Raw genomic sequence first — 17587 nt, 5'->3', positions numbered from 1 at the left:
AATTCCCTTGAAAATGACAATCAGTCATGTTTGTCAAATTCGAAATTGTCTGATTGTAGCAGCGAGGCGACCGCTCACCTTTGCTGTTAAGGGTGTCCAGTCGCTACAGTCCCCAAAACTTTTTCCGCTCCTTCCCGGCGGATCCGCACACTTTTCCCAACTCCCACTGCCTCCCCTCCCCTCCCCTCCCTCTCTCACTCTCTCTCTCTCTTTCTTACTTCAGCACTTCCTGGGCTGCTGTTTATGCTCCAATCAGGTCATCCAACAAAACTGCGCACACCCCCCTCCTCCTAGCCCGAGTCCTCTCGCTCAGCCATTGTTTGGCAAAGGCTTGTCACATGTATGCCTGCGAGTGTGCGCGTGTGTGGCATCACACACACACACACCGAAGAGGGTGGTCGGTCGACACCCAGCTTGAATGTCTTACAAGGATGAATTTGTTTTTTTTACTAAGAAGGGGGAAGCGTCTGGAACTTTCTCTCCAAAGCCAAAGCAGCAGAGTTTCCGCCTCGACCAAACCATAATAGACCGCCGCGCCGAAGCAGCCCAGGCCCGCCTCTTCCCTGTCCAAATAAGAGAGGAGGAGGAGGGGTGGAGGTGTGATTTGGGGGTGCAGGGCCAGAAGGTGAGAGGTGACGTGTGGGAGGAGGCAGGTTGACGGGAGCACACTGAGCTTTTGTTTGGCATTGTCAACACCTTCAACACCTCCTGACCTGTGGAAGAGTTCAGCTCAAAGCTAGAGACACCTTTGCTTGGGATTGTGGTTCCCCTTAACCCGTGGGCAGTATTTTATTTTGAAATGGCTTGGTCAGAACCAACAAAAAGCCCAAAAATGGTCACAATAACACCTAGGGGTTAAAAATGTTTTTTTTAGAACCAAGATATGTAACGATCTTGTAGGATTCTGTAGAAACGGACCTTTTGAGGATGTATTCTGTGTAAACAGACGAATGAAAGTTAGGACAACGTTTTTTTTTCTCTTAAATCGAATTGGCTTGGTTGCCCACTTCTCAAACCAGCCTACTAACCTAATCTTACCAGACAATCATTTAGTTGGAACCCGCAAAGCAAAGAGAAGTGGAGGAAGGCAATGATGATGACATGTCAAATTGGTAAAATTACAGGATGAACATTACTGAGCTCTCCAGAAAAAAATATATAATAATAATAATAATAAAAAAAATACAAAAAATAATAATTAAAAAAAAAAAAGAAAAAAAAGAAGTGGAGGAAGACAATGATGATGACATGTCAAATTGGTAAAATTACCGGATGAACATTACTGAGCTCTCCAGAAAAAATAAAAAGAAAAAATAATAATAAAAAAAATGACAAATAATAATAATAATAAAAAAAAAAAAGTGGAGGAAGACAATGACGATGACATGTCAAATTGGTAAAATTACCGAATGAACATTAGTGAGCTCTCCAGAAAAAATAAAAATAAAAAAAATTACAAAAAATAATAATAATAATAATAAAAAAAATAAGTGGAGGAAGACAATGATGATGACATGTCAAATTGGTAAAATTACCGAATGAACAATACTGAGCTCTCCAGAAAAAATAAAAAGAAAAAATAATAATAAAAAAAATGACAAATAATAATAATAATAAAAATAAAAAAAAGTGGAGGAAGACAATGACGATGACATGTCAAATTGGTAAAATTACCGAATGAACATTACTGAGCTCTCCAGAAAAAATAAAAATAAAAAAAATTACAAAAAATAATAATAATAATAATAAAAAAAATAAGTGGAGGAAGACAATGATGATGACATGTCAAATTGGTAAAATTACCGAATGAACAATACTGAGCTCTCCAGAAAAAATAAAAATAAAAAATAATTAAAAATATTACAAAAAATAATAATAATAAAGAAAATAAAAAAAAGAAGTGGAGGAAGACAATGATGATGACATGTCAAATCGGTAAAATTACCGAATGAACAATACTGAGCTCTCCAGAAAAAAATAAAATAAAATAATAATAATAATAAAAAAAATTACAAAAAATAATAATTAAAAAAAAATAAGTGGAGGAAGACAATGATGATGACATGTCAAATCGGTAAAATTACTGAATGAACAATACTGAGCTCTCCAGAAAAAAAAAAATAATAATAATAATACTAAAAAATTTGCCAAAAATAATAATAATTTAAAAAAAAAAAAGAAGTGGAGGAAGACAAGAATCACCTGCAGGTGATCTTCAGAACAAGAACTGAAGGGAAGGTGAAAATTCTGTGGTTGCCAAATAGTGTGAAACACGGCATTAAACATTATCAGTCCGAGCCAGACATGATAACAAATAACAACTTTGGAAAAGAATGAGGGTCTCCTGTATTTCTATCTACAAGGGTAAAACTGGTTTTAAGAAAAAATAAAATAAAATAAAGGGAGACAGTTAAACTCAGAAGATCTGCAAAACTATGAAAATAAGGCCTTATTTGTAATGAACTGGAATTATCTTAGTGGCGAGACCAGACTGGAAACCCCAAAAGCCACTCTGGTTTATCTTTTCTATCCACGTGCCATCTTTTTGTTCCAGAAGCAGCCCCTAATTGTTCCTCGGACGCAAGTCAGTGGGAGCCACCAGGCAGATTGCAGCACCTCTTTTTGCCAGGTTGGATTCTGGAGACATTCATCTTGTTGTTTAGTCTGGGCACCACATGTTGGAGTACGGGAACGGGAGGAGGGGATGGGGTAGTCTCCTGCACGGACCCTCTTCTCTTGTGCACCACGCAATGTAAACTCTTGGCAAAAGTCCTCAGACTCCATCTTAGTAGAAGTGCAGATACTTGCGTGAAAGAAAGACTCGCATAGTATTGGTGCTAAGAATCACCGGACTCGAATGCTGACCGGATCATCAGGACTGAGCTGACAACATCCTCCATGTCGCTGCAGTCCCTTTTCTTCCGGCCTTAAAACTCCCCAAGATCTGAATCAGTCAATCAAGATGCTAAACCATGTTTGACTGTTTCTCTCTATTCATGTCTTTTTGTCATGCTGTCATCCACGGAGGTAAGACAATTGTGTTTTTTTTGTGTGGCCTTTTCGATGTTGCAAAAAATTATATTTCTATCTGTTTCCGTTTTGCAGCAATTAGCAAAGGAATATATAGCTAAGTTTCATCATTAGTCACAAATGTATGTAGAACTGTGAGATGAACTTTTTTTTTCAACATGGCCCTGGTTGATCTCTTTTGTTCTGCTGCCACCTGCTGGTCGTTTGTGTAATAACTACTGTTTCTTCAACCGTTCTTTGCAGTTGAGAGGCTGCATCAAAAGCCTTGTGGAAAAACATATTAAAAAAATAATAAATTGGGGAGGGGGGGACCTCTATTCTGACTTGTAAGGGTTAGAAAGTACACATATCTGAAGAGTCGTTAACGATCTACCAGACTGCTGCTTCTTTTGAAGTGAGTTCAGCTCAATGCCAACATACAGTATCAAAAGCAACAGTGGCAAAGTACTTGTACTTTGTACTAACTACTTCTGCCTTCAAGTGATTTTTCGGAGAAAATAAAAAAAAAAAGTCGGCAGGTGCAATATTTGCGTCGTCTTAAAGGATGTGAAGCAGCTTCACTCTCTTCTCTCGTTAGGCCGAAAAACTCCTCGGCTTAATCCCCCCCGCCAGATAAAATCCTCCCGTTGCTGAAAAGGCAAGCCGCACAAAAAAACGGGGACGAAATGAACCAAAAATATTTGACGGCGTCAGAGCGAGCAGGTGAGGATTTAACACGTCTCGCTGTTGTTCACTTTGGGAATCTCGGTGTACTTTCTGTGGCAGTCACGCTGTCGGGGGGGGGGGGGGGATGGGCACCTGCGCCAGCCTGGAGGAGACCCAAGTCCGCCGCGCTGCCTCGGTGGACTGTCGAGAGTTTAAGTGACAGATGGATGCCTTTCAGCCACGCAAATGTCAACAGATTGAAGAAAAGAGGCGCGGCAGGTTCACCCAAAAAAAAAAAAAAAAAAAAAAGACTCTAAAAGTCATCATTTCTCTTTATAAATAGCACAGACTCAGAAATTTCCAGTTTTGGACTTAATATAGAATCTTTCGCAGCAAAATGAGTCTGTCCCGCCTCTGGTTGCAGATGCGATACGTTCAATTCAACCAGATTAATTTACAGTGACCAAATCGGGACGGTCACAAGTTTTGTCTCAGTTTTTGGGTCCTGTTTTTTTTAGTGTTTTTTTTTTTTAGTTCAGTCAACAAGCCAATTGTTTGGGTCATGTGTATCTCAATTGTCATATAGCGATCCATACGATAAACAAATCAAAAAAAAGAATTGAACTGTTTAAATTCCTTACGTTTTACTTCTAAAATTCACTTTTGCCTTCTCATTCTTATCCGCTTCTAATCACTAGGAGGCGTACCATAGTGCCGTCATACCAGAACTAGAACTACTTCCTGCTTTCGTGTCTAAGAATCATGGGAAATGTAGTCCTACTAGCCTAATGCTGCAGCAAACTGCAGTAAACTGTAAAACCAAGATAACATTTAGCATTAGCTAACAACCGGTCACCAGATTGACTAGCAATTCCATTTGTTAGATTGTATATTTGATTAAGTTAAATCTAAGTTAAATCAGCAGTGTCTCAGGTTTTAAATTTTGGTCATCCTAGATTAACTCCAGGCTTGTGTTTGCTTCCTCTTTGCCTTTTCTTAGTTAGCAACACTTATTCCTAAAGATGCTAGTGCCCCCCGCAAAACACCCGAATAGCGCAAAGCCTCTCCGAAATCTCACGAGACTTCAGTTAACTTAAGCAAGCATGACAATGTTAGCGCTTTGCTTTTTTCCTTGGCTGTTTGTGTTATTACCGTAGCCAAATAAAGTTCAAAGCCGTGAGAACGAGCGAAAAGTCGCACTCGTGCTGGCCCGTGTTAGTTTTGGCTCGCAAGGGCATGTTCCTACCAAACTGATATGGAGAATGAGAACGGGGAGAAAAAAAAAAAAAGCCATCATCAAAAGGCCTAAAAGGCCTTGGCTGCCATCCCCACTCGACCCCCCCCCCCCCCCCCCGCCCCTCTAGCCCATGGACCAAGCTGCCTTTTACGTATATTTAGCCTCAAATCAGCCAAAGCCCTGAGTGAGCTGCTCCCCTACCCTCTAAAGCCAGTTTCATAATCTTTTTAGGGGGGGGGGGGGTGGGGTGGGGGGTAAAGTACTATTGGCCGACAGCAAATAAGACAAAAAAATCTTGACTAAAAATGCAGATAAATAAATTCTTGCCGAAACTTGTACATACTCGACGACTTTGACTTTACCCATGTCAGGTCCTTTTTTTTTTTTTTTTTCTGGAGAGTTCAGTATTGTTCATTCGGTAATTTTACCGATTTGACATGTCATCATCATTGCTCTCTTTTTTTTTTTTTTTTTTTGGTATGTGGGTGAGCATGTATGTGTATGTGTATGTGCGTGCGTGCATTCATTCGTTCACCCTAAAACCTATTAAAAAATCCCAAACCTAAACCGAACACTTGCAGCCAGAGTCGCGAGGCCTGCCAGGAGACCCGAGGAAGGACCAAAGAAAAAGAAAGGAATGTCAGGTCCTGATGCCTCAGACTGTACATTGAAGGCCCACAATTATCAAGGAACATTTTGTGCCATTATCGTTTCAGAGCGAGCAATCTCGAGCACTGTAAATACATGACATTGTTGTCATAGAGACGCAGCCTGCAGCTCGGGTTTATAGAACAATGCAGTATGTATCTTATTACTAACTACTAGTGAAAATAACAAGCTTGTATACAGTGCAATGAGGATGCAAAAAAAAGCACTTTTTTTTATGTCTCCATATGACACGGGAAGGCTACGAACTGGTAAAAAAAAAAATTATTTAAATTTTTATTTTTTTTTTAATTCCTGGAGAGCTCAGTATTGTTCATTCGGTAATTTTACCGTTTTGACATGTAATCATCATTGCTGGACTGGTTAATAATTGCAGTGATCACACTGCATTTTCAAGTCATTTTTTTTGTTCCACTAAGGTGCATTTCAAACTTGTCAACTGTCAAAAATGAACACATTTGACAAATTTATAGATCCAGTGGAATGAGAGTAAGAAGTTTGCGCCTTTTTCTCGTGATATGACTAATCTCACAAAACGTAAAATCTCAAAACAGTACTTTTGAACATAACGATACAAATGACTTTAGCACGTCACTTTTTAAATCGCTTCTCTGTAGAACGTCAGCCCGGAATTGCTAAACGGTGGCTGCGCGTCAAATGAACTGCCAGCTGTCGCTTCCATCAGCGAGCGGCACCTCACGACTTCCCACTGACGGGAGTAACGCTCGCTTGTCAGAAGCCTTCCGGGGCGCAGTCGCGCGGCACCAAACAAATGCGGTTTGACGTTATGCAGAGCCGAGACGCACTCGGGTTCCCCCCGCCCGCCGCCGCCGCCGCGAATAAGCTCTCCCTGAGAGCGTAAACAGTGCACGGAAGGGGAAAGGAAGACGAGGTCAACTAATTAAAGATTATGTTCAGTCAAAAGAAGTTCGTGTGAACAAAACGCCCCGAAAGTCACGCAAGTTTATTGTGTAAAAAAAAAAAAAAATTGGGCCTAAATAGACAGGAAAGAAAGAATCTGGCTTCTCAGTCTTATCGCAAAAAATTAATTAAATAGCAATTACATATAGAGGCCATTGAGAATACTATGTAGCACGGCTAATGGCTAACATGAGCGTCGCCAGTTTTTGCTATTATGTGCCATTCACGGGGCTTCAAAGGATGAGATATTTACTGGAATTTTATCATACAGTGGTTAAGAATGTTCAATTAAAAAAATAAATAAATAAACAAAATAAATAAAAAAAGGGAGAACAATGATGATGACATGTCAAATGATCAATACTGAGCTCTCCCCAGAAAAAAAAAAAAAAAAAAAGAATGTTAAATTGTTGCTTAAAACTCTGCCTGAACAGCTAATAAAGACTTTATGAGTACCAACGTTTTGATTAATTTGGGTCAATGTTATTTCCTGCGGGGGGGAAATAGTAATAATAGAAGTCAGCCACTCTCACAGAAGTGATTATTAACTTTAATTCCTGCCACTTTATTAATTGCAAGAATCCCGCAGGATCAAAAGCCACAAGTCAGAGATAATGATTGATTCAAGTGGAACAAAGTACAAACATTCTCCCATTTGATCTTTTCCTTCATATTTTATCATATCAGGCACGGTTCATTCACGGCATCAAGAAGAGGTCAAAACCCGACCAGCGGGGGGCGCTAAAACTTTACAAACAGACTTAAGAGACGCTCAAGCCCACAGAGAGGTCAGAACTGATATGAAAGTGAAGTCTGCATGTGTTTCGGAGCAGGCTACAAGGGGAAGACACATGAGTCGAACTAACACAAGCTTGAACTCGCTCTTCCGTCTGAAGTCTTGTGGTCTGATCCAAAACGTAAGGAGCGACACCCATGCAAGTTGCAACCACCATTTATTTTTTTTATTTTTTACACAAAATACTATTGTATTGTCTTGCTAGATGGTCTTAAAAGGCATGACTGTCACAATACCAATTCAAGTAGCAAGTAGGAGTAAGTCAGCAGTCAGGTTTCCATGCAATTGTTTCAATTTTTTTTTTTAAACGAAGTTCCTGAAAATCCGCAAAACGGACATGCGAGGGGACTCCGCCGCTGTAGGTGGCGGTATACTACGTGATCTACCAGTAATCTAAAAGAAGAAAACCAGGAAGTGACTGCGCCATGCGATGACGTCGTATAAGTTTTCTTTTTTGTAATTCTTGATAAACCGTAGTGTTTCGTTTTCCGTCTAAAATAGCATTCATATTTGCTTCTTTAATTATTTCCAAAAATATTTCTGTTTTGTCCCCCCCTCCCCCCCAAGTGCACCTTACTTTATCATCTAACATTGCTTTGGGACTACAAACATAATAGCCGGTCAAAAGGCGTGACGTGTATCCGGTCTTTCCATAGCTAAAATTCGCATTTTCCTTTTTTCTGATATGCTTCAAAATCCCCCCCCAAGCATAAAAACTTGTTTGCGAATTTTGGGCCCGTTTTCAAATTTCTAACATTTCCATTGCGTTTTATTTTTGCATTTCTTGAAAATTTGAATAAAAATGAGTTGATGGAAACCCAACTCTTGCCCCAATGTGGCCTCCTCATGTTGTTCTTGGGGCTAACTAGTACCCCCTGGCACCATATTTTTTTTTAAGGACAGAGTATTAAGGCATCAGAGTAAGCAGTGTCTTTGGTCTTGCTCCCTCCCTTGTCTCTGCCAAAATGGTAATCAGCCTATGGCTACTTTTCGATTGGCCAGGACTTTGGTGCCATTTGTGGCAATTTAGGAGATCACAGAAAAGCACATGTCCAATAATATGCAAGTAAATTTGTGCCTAGTAAATTTGTGCCTAGCAAACTTGAAAAAGGCTGTAAAAAATACGTAAAAAAAAAACAAAAAACATTAGGATGAATGGGATGTCACCATATGTTTCCCAGTTTTCTGAAGTAATTTAAATTTCCGGCTGTTAACATCAGCTCAGCTAGAAATCCACCCCCTCCGCATTCTCTCCCCCGCAGCTTAGCGACGCAACCGTGCTGAAACGCTGCGTCAACGAGGCGTCTCAGCTGTCTCGTTGACAAGCTTGAATGTCTTACCACTGACTTAATCTTAAAAAAAATAAAAAATCCCCTGATCGAAGAGCAAATGGAATCCCCAAATCAATGTTGCTAGCGGTTTAAAAAGGGATGTGAGAAGTTGAGAGTCAGACCCATCTGGGTGTTGAGTCTGAATTTCTCAGCCACCAACTAATTGAACAAGTCACGCTCGAAGGGATAAAAGTATAAACGTCACGTTGTGGCGCACTGACGTAACTCTACACGAGACTACAAGCTCCAAACCCCGTTGGTTGCACAGCAGGGGGCGCTGGCTGGCAGTTGCGAGAAGAAGAAGGAGCCCAGAGGAGCAATTACGTGAAGGGGCTGGGGAAAACTTCTCGCCGTCACACATTTGAGAGAGATTCAAAGGTGGGCAGGAAGTCGATTTTATCCGCGGTTGCTCCAAGTGCAATGCGTCGGGAATAAATCTGACACACACTCCTCGTTTTATGCATCCTGTTTGTGAGGGCCTTTATTTTCTCAGTAAAAAAGCCTCGGGGCTTGTAAACTCTTTGGTTTTCTGACGTGAGCTTCACAACCGTCAAAGCGATTCAAGGACACGAGCTTCTTTCAACACTGGCCCGAAGATAAGATGGCATTTTCCCGACATGGTAGCGAAATGTTGATTCTTGCAGGATGCCACAAATCACAAGCGGTGTGAAATTTGACACCCAAGAAGTCACTGTGTTAAAATCAACTGCAACTGTCATAAACATGCGTTTCTTCATTTTGTTCCTTCAAATAAAAAAAGAAAAAGAAAAAATGCCTCCAGTCCATATAATGGGTTTAACGATACCTTATTATCATCCTCAGAGTGGAAATTCTATAGTACAGATTAACTAATTTGCTCCCCAAAACGGATAAACATGTTCTATTTTAAAAGTGTTAGGTGTCCCAAAGACATATTTATACGTTTTTTATTTTAATGTTTTTCCACAAGGCTTTGATGCAGCCTCTCAACTGCAAAGAACGGTTGAAGAAATAGTAGTTATTACACAAACGACCAGCAGGTGGCAGCAGAACAAAAGAGATCAACCAGGGCCATGTTGAAAAAAAAAGTTCATCTACTCACAGTTCTACATACATTTGTGACTAATGATGAAACTTAGCTATATATTCTTTTGCTAATTGCTGCAAAACGGAAACAGATAGAAATTTTTTTTTTTCTGATAAAAGAAGAGACTCTAAATCTTTCTTTTAGCAGGTTCCATCAGTCAAAATTCAGTGAAAATGGCCGGGAGTGAATGAGTTAAAAATGATCACAAGCAAAAGTCCTGTGCCAAAATAAAAGGTTGATGCGATGATCCCAGTGGAATCTGAAATTAATTTTTGCAACATTGAAAAGGCCACACAAAAAAACAGAATTGTCTCTTGGTCATCTAAAGACTGAAAAGTAATGTCTAAAAGGGAAATTATCACGATGCAGACTCAAAAATGTCTGCAGAAGGTCAATAAATCCTGAGGACTGTACTTGGCTTGAAAATGTGAATGAGAGCGTTATTAAAAGAAATAATAATAATAATCATTTGAATGGCTGTTAGGAAATCCTTTGAACACCATCCAGCCTAATCCAAACACAACTTTTGACAACCCCAAAGTTGAAATTCAACAAATGGCGCCTCAACAACATGGTGGTCTTCCATTAGATTAAGCTTTTTGATTCACTCTACAGCTGCAGCCAATCACCTCGACGGTGTCTCTTGCCTCGGGAGCCAAAGAGAGAGAAAAAAAACAACAAAAAAAAACACTGCAAATTAGACCCCCGGAAGAAAAACACTGCAGTCCCAGAAGGGAGAATTTACAATACACACTCGTGAGTGATCACAAAAAGCAAAACTCTTTCTTCTTGCTCAGCGGCCCGATTTTTTTCGTCTGTTTCTGTTTGGAGCGATGAGTCATGTCCACTCATTTGCAAACCCAGACTGCAGGCCCATGAACGCACCATTAGCCCACATACTGTAATCTTATGTCTCTAATGACTCACTGGGTTTTTCTTGCTGGGAATGTATTGTCCCATTTGGAATGAAAAAGGTCTTGAAAAGGTCTCTTTTGTTGCAGGTGGGAAGTCAAAGATGTCAAAAAATAAAAAAAAAATTTTAAAGCCAATTTGAAAGAAAGATAGCAGCTACTGTTTCCCCCCCAGAACAAAATTTTTGAACCAGGAAAATATCTGTCAATGGGGCAAGGCAACATGTGGGGATTTATATTCATCGACGAGCGGGGGGGCGCCCGCCAAGCTTACAAAAGCACTGGGGGAAACCATAGCGGTCTGATTCCAACATATTTTTTATTCTTTAACTCTTTGACTGCCAAAAACGTTAAATAACGTTTAATAAAATCCTATGGGGGAGTGCCAAAGACGTTAAAAGACGTTTTTTTTCAAAACAGAGGTGAAACTAACCATTTTCTATTGTTGATTACTGAAAAACGGAATAAGGTAGAAACAAACTTTTTTTTCTGATGAAAGATGAGAGTACAATCTTCCATTTGGTAGTATGTGTGTTTCCATAGTCCAAACACATAATTTTCTGTGGACCTTGAAAGATCAGTCAAAAATGCTTAAATCGGCTGCCACCCACAGCATCCCTTTTCTGAAAACGTCTGGCAGTCAAAGAGTTAAAAAGCCTTTTGTCGTCACTTTTCTCTTTAATTTTTTTTTTTAAAAATTGTCCGGAACAAAAGAAATGTAAAACCCTTTTGTCATCACCTTGTGTAATGAAATCCTTGAATCGCGCCACGACTTGCTCGGTGACAAACGGTTGCAGACGTGAGTTGACAAAAGCACGTTCTCGGCATGCTTTTGATGATTCACCATCTCAAGTCGCTCACAAAGAGATGATTTCATGGCAGAAACGCGCCCGCCCCGCCATCTTCGGCGCGTCATGTGAGCGAACCCTTGCATGATGGGGCACGATAACGCCGATAAGTCACTTTCAAGTTGAGCAAGATGAGAAGCGAGAATGAGCGAAATGAAAACAGCAATCCTTTGGTCAAGGTCCACAAAGCTGAAATCTTTGGGGCCTGCTCGCCCACACCTTGTTGGAATGAAGTAAGACTCGGACCTTCTATTCTACTTCCTGGGACTGAATAACTCCCAAAGAAGCCTGAAATTGGGCCTTGTGTCAAGCAGCGGTCAGCTTTCAAGCTTTCACACCGTGGAAATGTCACCTGTCAGCTGCTCTTTTTGTCTCTGCCTTGTACATGACCCCGTAGCTCTTTTCATTGAGCTGCCATCGTGCCCTGGGAGGGGCACCTTGAGGGGGCCGGAGAAGTCCATTTGCAGGGAACGTCCAATGTTGGATTTTCCATTCATCCATTTTATACACACAGCAGGGCGTAAAAATTAACTCTTACCAGTGTTAATCTTTTATAACTCAATGCAGTGTTCATGAGGGGAGTGAGAGTTGATTTTCTACCACCGCAAATAACAGTGCTGGGACTCGCTCTCAAAAGTTATTTAAACGGCAGTGTTAAATTGTATTAACACTGTGCAGTGTTAACCAGTGTTAACACGAAACGGAGTAAAAATGAACACTGAAATGTTAACACTGTGGAAAGAGTTACCTTTTAACGCCAAATCTGATAGGGACCAAATACACTCAAACAGTGTTAAATTGAACTCTAAGTCTAAAATTAACACTGTGTAGTGTTAGCCAGTGTTAACACGAAATGGAGTAAAAATGAACACTGAAATTTTAACACTGTGGAAAGAGTTACCTTTTAACGCCAAATCTGATAGGGATCAAATACACTCAAACAGTGTTAAATTTAACTCTAAGTCTAAAATTAACACTGTGCAGTGTTAAGCCAGTGTTAACACGAAACGGAGTAAAAATTAATACTGAAATTTTAACACTGTGGAAAGAGTCACTTTTCAACGCCAAATCTGATAGGGACCAAATACACTCATACAGTGTTAAGTTTAACTCTAAGTCTAAAATTAACACTGTGCAGTGTTAACACGAAACGGAGTAAAAATTAATACTAAAATTATAACACTATGGAAAGAGTTACCTTTTAACGCCAAATCTGATAGGGATCAAATACACTCAAACAGTGTTAAATTTAACTCTAAGTCTAAAATTAACACTGTGCAGTGTTAAGCCAGTGTTAACACGAAACGGAGTAAAAATTAATACTGAAATTTTAACACTGTGGAAAGAGTTACCTTTTCACGCCAAATCTGATAGGGACCAAATACACTCAAACAGTGTTAAATGCAACTCTAAGTCTAAAATTAACACTGTGCAGTGTTAGCCAGTGTTAACACGAAACTGAGTAAAAATGAACACTGAAATTTTAACACTGTGGAAAGAGTTACCTTTTCACGCCAAATCTGATAGGGACCAAATACACTCAATCAGTGTTAAATGCAACTCTAAGTCTAAAATTAACACTGTGCAGTGTTAGCCAGTGTTAACACAAAACAGAGTAAAAAGGAACACTGACATTTTAACACTGTGGAAAGAGTTACTTTTTAACGCCAAATCTGATAGGGACCAAATACACTCAAACAGAGTTAAATTTAACTCTAAGTCTAAAATTAACACTGTGCAGTGTTAAGCCAGTGTTAACACGAAACGAAGTAAAAATGAACACTGACATTTTAACACTGTGGAAAGAGTTACCTTTTAACGCCAAATCTGATAGGGACCAAATACACTCAAACAGTGTTAAATTTAACTCTAAGTCTAAAATTAACACTGTACAGTGTTAGCCAGTGTGAACTCGAAACAGACTAAAAATAAACACTGAAATTTTAACACTGTGGAAAGAGTTACCTTTTAACGCCAAATCTGATAGGGACCAAATACACTCAAACAGTGTTAAATTTAACTCTAAGTCTAAAATTAACACTGTACGGTGTTAGCCAGTGTTAACACAAAACAGAGTAAAAATGAACACTGAAATGTTAACACTGTGAAAAGAGTTACTTTTTAACGCCAAATCTGATAGGGACCAAATACACTCATACAGTGTTAAGTTTAACTCTAAGTCTAAAATTAACACTGTGCGGTGTTAGCCAGTGTTAACCCAAAACTAAGTTAAAAAAAAAAAATTAAGAATCCTTATAGAGGAACTGAAATGCGAGTGGGAGAAAGCAAATGAAGATGGGCTAATGTGGGGAGTGACGACCCTCACAAAGGAGACACGCGCCTAATTTGAATTCACGAGAACATCTGGTTTCCAGTACAAACCTGCCCCCTTGTAACCCATAAGCAGGCTTTTCGAACCACGGGGAGGGATTCACGCACAGGCAAGGGCTGGAGACCTGTTGATTCCCCAGCATGCCCTGCTCACATTCCTGACCTCCTTCTGTCACTCTCTCACTAACTTCACCTCTTTTCGCTTAACTATGACTCCATCCGCCCCAAAGACGAAAATCGACCTTCCTCCGCCGATTTCTCTGAGAGCGGCTGACAGGAAGATATACGATCCGTCAGTCAAACACTTAACAGAAGATTTGGAAACTTGGCCAGATTCCTAACGTGAGTGCGACCCCCGACACGACAGTGAAAGCTGGCGCCCCGCAGAGTTGGGAGTAGAGTGAGAGAGTCGAAAGGGAATGATAAGAGTCCTTTCTTCAAGAGCGCACCAACTTCCCTTCGTAATCAGTGTCCGCGCTGGGGAACAGCAACAGTTGCTGCAATTTCTTTTAGCGGAAATGCTTTCTTTTTCATTTTCACCCCAAGCATACACGCGGTTACAGCAAACACTGATTTCTTTGTGTCAAAAGTTTACCAGTCAACTGACAAATAGAAATTCTGCCACACATGAACGACTTCTATAAATGGAGCAGTTGTACTACAGGACTACATCTACCATAAAAGAAGAAAGAAAAAAAAAACTTGACTAATTAAAACCGTTCCAGCTTGAAACTGCTCAGCTTATGCCTACAGCAATTTTTTTTTAAATTTCAAAATAAAAGCCAAAAATTAGGATTTTTTTTTGGTCTCGTTTGATTTCTACTTTTTTTTGGATGGATTCAAACCGTTCCACCTCGGCTCATTCCTACTGCATTTTTTTCCCCAAATTTTCTAAATGAAAAACCCAAAATTAACGTTTTATTTTGTTTTTGCTTATTCAAACCGTTCTAGCAGTTCAACTTATCCCTACGCAAAAATTATTCAAAATATATAATTTCCTTAAAAAGCCCAAAATTAAGTTGTTGTTTTTTTAGTCTCTAATTTCTACATTCATCCAATTCAAACCAGTCCAACTTCAACATGTTCAGATCATTCAATTTCATTCCAAATCCTTCGCAAAAATTATTCCAAATATATAATTTCCTTAAAAAGCCCAAACTTAAGTTGTTGTTTTTTAGTCTCTAATTTCTACATTCATCCAATTCAAACAAGTCCAACTTCAACATGTTCACATCATTCCATGTCATTCAATATCATTCCAAATCCTTCGCAAAAATTATTCAAAATATATAATTTCCTTAAAAAGCCCAAAATTAAGTTGCTGTTTTTTAGTCTCTAATTTCTACATTCATCCAATTCAAACCAGTCCAACTTCAACATGTTCAGATCATTCCATGTCATTCAATATCATTCCAAATCCTTCGCAAAAATTATTAAAAATATATAATTTCCTTAAAAAGCCCAAAATCAAGTTGTTGTTTTTTAGTCTCTAATTTCTACATTCCTCCAATTCAAACCAGTCCAACTTCAACATGTTCAGATCATTCCAAGTCATTCAATATCATTCCAAATCCTTCCACGATTTTTCACTCAGCCCTCAGACGCAATTTCAGTCGAAATTGTATTCTCTAGTTTTAATGAACATCTTGGAAGGACCTGTAGCAACAAGTGTGCTAATGCGGTTTTTGAAGTTGATGCAGCGGATGCTCGACAAATTAATTTCCTTTGCTTCGGGGTAAGAAGAATGACGAATGGCCAGAGTTAAAGGAAGCAATTCAAAAGTCAACTTTGAAAGACGAGAAGGCTTGAGTTCAAGGTTCAGAGTGACTGCATGATACAAGATGATATTTACACGATGACTTACTGTGTACAGAGCCTTGATGCTGACTGGACGCTTTCGGCATACTGGTTTTACTCTTCGGCGGGTTCGACTCCATGGCGGGTCCAGCCTCACCTCGGCCCTTTCGTTCCACCTGAGTTTCACTCTGTGCTTTGTCCACGAGTGATTTCTGCCTTGCTAACACGCCGTCAGTGCCCGCCCTCATCAGCTTCTCACCCACACTCTGCACCCGGGCCAAAGAAGCCGTGCCAGGGCATTCCTTCCTGGGGGAGGGCAGCTTGGATCCGGCACCGGCTGAGGGGGGCCGGGCCAGCCTGGAGGTTTTTGACATCCCGCCTCGGTGAATCTCAGTCTGTCTCTGGGGCTTGTGTCCTGTGGACTCTCAGAGCTCCCCGAGGCCCCCCCCCCCCCCCTCCTCCTGCGTGTTGGGACTGGTGCAGGTAGGCCGGTGGAGGGAGGGGACTTTTGGGAAGGGAAGGAGGTGGGGGGGGGTTATTAGCTCTCTGGAAGGTGGTCTCCTCTCCTGGCGTGGCCTCCTGGGATCATTCTCCAAAACAAACCTGTGGAGTCGCACGACGAGCTTTTTCCCCAAAACTAACAGAATTATCTCCTCCTATTCACTCCTTCAGAATCCGAGATTTCCCATTCCTACCTTACATCCTCTTCTTTTCAGTTGCTCAAGCATTCCGGCGCTCCGGAGAGATTCCAATTTAACGAGGTCAACAAAGAAAAAGAAAAAAAAAAGCAAAAGTCCTCCTTCAGGTGCAGCTGCTGAAGCGGTTCCAGATGTGAGCGCGCCGCTCCGCGTCATCGGCGCGTCGCTCGGGTTCGATCCCCCGGGCTCGCTCCCGTGCCGCTTTCACTCCTTCCCCTTCGCTTCCCTCCATCCATCATGCACTCTTTAGGTCTCTTGTCCCTGGAGACGCTCGGCGCTCCTCCTCACGTGTCAGGTGGCGATACGGCGAGCGGAGTCACGGGAACGGCGCTCTCACGCGCGCGCTCGCCCTCCGCTCGGCTGGTGGAATTTGCGGAGAATTAAAAAGCGGGCGAAAAAAAGGAGAGCAGGCGAGCGCGTGTGCGGGGCGTGCGGGTCTGTGGGATTTGCTGCGCCAAAAAACATCAGCTGTGACAAGGAAAGAAAAAAAAAAGGAGGGAGGGGGGATGGGGAGGGAGGGGGGTGCAAAGAGAAGAAGTTGGCTCAAAGAGAAACATGAGGAAGAGAAGATCACAGCTTCTCCATTTGACTCCTTTGACAAATTGCTCGGAGCCAACGCTTGGCCCGCACGCAAACCCGCACAGACGCTTGCCAAAGTAAGTCGCCGGTGGGGCAACTTTCCACGTGAAAGGAGGATTTCATAGAAGTCGCGGGGTTGGAAAACGTGCGCTTTGCCGAGGCTCGGATTCATGAACTCGAGAGACGGGTCGTGACAGGATACCTCTTGAAAATTGATTGACTCCAGTGTGTAAAATTAACACTTAACAGTGTTAATCTTAAATAGCTCAATGCAGTGATAAAGAATGTTTGAGGATTTATTTTTCTTTTTTTTTTTAAACCACAATAGAGTAAATAATCAACACTGCTAGGAGTCATGTTCACTCTCTCCAGAGTTAAACCTGTAGTGTCAAATTGGATCAACACTGTGCAGTGTTAGCCAGCATTGTCCTGGAACTAGCAGAACCCTTTGGGGACCGAAAATGTGCGTGTGCAGGGAATGTCCAAAGTTTGATTTTCCATTCATCCATATTATACACCCAACAGAAATAAAAATTAACACTCACCAGAGTTATTTGAGTCTCCAGTGTTAATCTTCTATAACTCAATGAAGTGTTTAAGGAAGAGTTGATTTCCTACCGCAGTAAATAAATATCACTACTGGGAGTTATATTTACTCTCTCCAGAGTTAACTAGCCAGTGGTGTTAAATTGTATTAACACTGTGCGGTGTTAACCGGTGTTTTTTTTTTT

General features: G+C 40.8%; 1 protein-coding gene across 7 annotated transcripts in view; it reads right to left on the bottom strand.

Moving 5' to 3' along the window:
* The window catches only part of kiaa1217 (KIAA1217 ortholog), a 77379-nt gene extending 60682 nt beyond the window's left edge, over positions 1-16697 (bottom strand). For 5 of the 7 annotated variants that reach the window (XM_077554886.1, XM_077554892.1, XM_077554887.1 and 2 more), the window contains exon 1: positions 15647-16697. The gene's annotated coding sequence lies outside the window, so the exon portion shown is untranslated. Of the gene's footprint in view, positions 1-78; positions 159-15646 lie in introns of those variants that run through there. The other 2 variants (XM_077554898.1, XM_077554893.1) reach the window with 2 other exon arrangements.
* Positions 16698-17587: the final 890 nt, after the last annotated feature.

This window comes from Vanacampus margaritifer, chromosome 20 (genome assembly GCF_051991255.1).
Source record: "Vanacampus margaritifer isolate UIUO_Vmar chromosome 20, RoL_Vmar_1.0, whole genome shotgun sequence".
Taxonomy (NCBI): Eukaryota; Metazoa; Chordata; class Actinopteri; order Syngnathiformes; family Syngnathidae; genus Vanacampus; species Vanacampus margaritifer.
Note: the sequence above shows the minus strand (reverse complement) of the source record. Positions and strands in the feature narration are given on the sequence as shown.